At 38.5% G+C, this 3,090-nt stretch overlaps 1 long non-coding RNA gene across 1 annotated transcript; it reads left to right on the top strand.

The window, feature by feature from the left end:
- The first annotated feature begins 480 nt into the window (after positions 1 to 480).
- LOC110921712 lies at positions 481 to 1,610 on the top strand. Its single transcript, XR_002582556.2, has 3 exons — positions 481 to 661; positions 784 to 911; positions 1,311 to 1,610. It is a non-coding gene; the product is annotated as an uncharacterized LOC110921712 (long non-coding RNA).
- Positions 1,611 to 3,090: the final 1,480 nt, after the last annotated feature.

The raw sequence follows: 3,090 nt of genomic DNA, 5'->3' as shown, positions 1-3,090 counted from the left end.
TAATATTAGTTGGGGGGGGGGGGGAGGATATTCCACGGTCCTCCCAACCGCTGGAGTGATCACACTCCACAAACTAGCTTAGCCCCATAGCTGCCTGGGGGTGAATACCCAACCGAGAGCGAAGAGCTTTGCCGTGGGATGCGGACACCAAGATTCGAACCCGGGACCTCTACGAAGAGGGTGGGTGGGGCTGGCCAACTGGGATACCCTAGAAGGTTATAAAAATATTAGTTTGTGAGACAGGTTTGGGTAACGGGTCAAAATAAGTATTCTTTTTCGTAGGGTCAAAATGTGTCAACCACAAGCCCGTTGGGAGCATGTGGAGGTAAACCTTGGGATGATGGCGTTTTCTCTACCATCAAATATGTACGCATTCAATTAGAACAATGAAGATGTTATGCATACAATCAGTATTCCTTCATCATGAAACCACACAATAAGTGTAACTTTAACCATCTGATGCTTTTTACTCCATTTGTAGGAACCAGTTTGGCTGCAAAATTATTAAGAGAAAGTGGTGTAACGCTTTTCAAAGTAAGAGAAGAAACTGTAAATTTACATGGAAAATCAGACATGTATATTTTCAGCCCTGAACATCCTCCATTGACCAAAGCAGCTCAGAAGGCCATTGAATGGGCAATCAATGAGAAACTAAAGTCAGGTATGCTCTTAGATCTTGTACTGGGCAATAATATTCTTGCATATACTTTTGACTCGCGTGTGAGAAATACTTTTCCCATCTTCCTAATAGTAAGTGTGATTTCCCGTTTGTATTGTTCACAGGGGAAACAGGAGAAGTGACAACATTGCATTTGCTTCTGGGAATATGGGCGTAGAAGGAATCAGCTGGTCATAAAATAATGGCTAAACTTGGTTTCGATGATGATAAAGCTAAAGAGCTTGCTAAAACCGTCAGTTTAAAGACGATTGTTGTTACTTCTATAATGAATAGGTGGCAAAATGGGGTAATTTTTTGTTCGGGGGGGGGGGGGGTTGACGTGGAATGCAAAGTTTTATATATTTTTAGTAAATAATTAGCATGCTAAATGTGATTACAATAATTGCAATATTTACATAATAATTATATATCTTCAATAAACTAATTTAAAGGTTATGCATTATAAAACACCTCGTACCAGTTGACCCTTTCTTTTACTTGATTAGCCCATTAGAAATAAAAGTTAATCCGGACTTGCTTACTCATTTATAAATTATAAATATGTTAAATTGCTACCTCAGGAAAAAAAAAGTTCATCTAGCTGCACAAATTCATTGTTGTTACACTTATTGATCATCTCTTATATATTCAGATGGACAAAGAAATTATTTTGAGCTCAAGAAGGGAGTTTAAAGAACCGTATACAGGTTTTCTGCTTCATCCCTCTGTTTGTTGGTTGTTTAGAATGATTCGTTTGCAACAGAACATGAAGCAAAGTGAAATTTGTAAAAGCTATAAAGAAAATTCAAAAGGATGACCATTTTATTAGTTGGAAATTGGAATAAAACTTTCATTTTTTATTATTTTCTGATTGAAGTTTGTAACAAACTCACACCTGAGGCCTGACACTAGCCATTTGTGATGATGGTAAAAAACAAAAGTGTTTGCTGGAGATCTTGGGTCAATCGGTCTGGACCACCCTTGTTTTTAGGTACGCAATCATGTAGGTTTTGTTCATGGTTGAAATTCATCTTTAGAGTGCCTTGTGATGCAATGTGTATGTTTCAGATAGGTGATGTTTATGGGAGTGGGTTCTTGAACTGGATGTGAGCGAGTCACATTCCTCTTTAAATTGGAACTGTTGAACCACTTTTGAGTCTGTTTCATTGGCTAAGTGGTGGTCAATTTACATTCACCAAGTGTCATATGCACTTCAGCACTTGGCCAGTGTACCCTATACCTTGGGTTGTTTCAGGTCAAGGGAACAATATACTTATGGCATTAGGAAAACATCATATACACGTTCGAAATTGTTTTATATACATCATGTATGTGGTCGTTTATTTTTTTCACAGTGCTTATTTAACGGACACAAGGTTCACTAATTATTCATATATATTAGTTGCATCGACGCCATCATCTTTTTTATTCTACTTAAGAAAACTCTACAATCATCTCCACCGGTGAAAACAACGAAATCAAGGTGTGTCAAATAGGAGGAAGCATGATGCATTTGATCCAGAATTGATATGTGGTAACAGTTTGTTCTTTCCCTTCGTCATCGTCTTCTCCCTCGGTCTGAGTATGTATAGAAGACAATATTCCAATGTGTTATTGAATAATGTGTGTGAGGTCCGAAATGGTTTACTCATTGATTTTTGAGATAAGCTCATAATCGAAACTTCATACTTTATTAGGGAATATTTAGTATTTAATGAAAGGATAAGTCGATGAAGTCAAAGTCAAAGTATGACAAAGTGTGAATGCCTGATAATATCAACTACCACCAAAAAATGTTTGATGTTATTTACCCTTCATCTAGCGTTTGTATACGTTGCGCCTTAAATGGTAAGCCCCCGGCCGCTACGCCAAGAGGCAGTGTGTCGCTTTTTGGTTCCAACATAATAAAACGTGCCAAGACCGGGTTCCGAGGAACCCGGCATCGTAGTCGGGCTCCTTAAAAACTAAAGATGAGAGACAAGGGTTTCGTTGCCTGCGGCGCAACGCGCGCGGGTGACTTTTCTAGTTGTATTCGAAAAAAGAAGAGGGGGCGCAAGAGACAAAAAGGGAAGTGGCCGCCATATTTTTTTAGGGTTGGAAAAAGTTGCTGTTAATTATATATTATGAATTTTAAAGAGGAGACAGAGGAAAACAAGCATAGACGCAACTCAGACGGCATTGGAGCATATTGGAGCGATTTTGGAGCATCTTGGAGCTGTGCAAAGGTCCTGGAAGATTTTGGTTCGAGTTTTGAGCAATTCGGGTTCGTTAAACATTCGTTTTTCGGTTCTATTCGCTTTGAACCATGTTTCCAGTTGTTTTCAGACTTTGTTCAGTTGTTTATTGAATATTATGTGTAGCTAAACTTCATAACTACCTGGGTTTTGATGAACTAGAGGATTGTAATGCGTTTGTGACATGTTTTCGGTTAT

Source organism: Helianthus annuus, chromosome 4 (assembly GCF_002127325.2).
Source record: "Helianthus annuus cultivar XRQ/B chromosome 4, HanXRQr2.0-SUNRISE, whole genome shotgun sequence".
NCBI classification, from domain to species: domain Eukaryota; kingdom Viridiplantae; phylum Streptophyta; class Magnoliopsida; order Asterales; family Asteraceae; genus Helianthus; species Helianthus annuus.
Note: the sequence above shows the minus strand (reverse complement) of the source record. Positions and strands in the feature narration are given on the sequence as shown.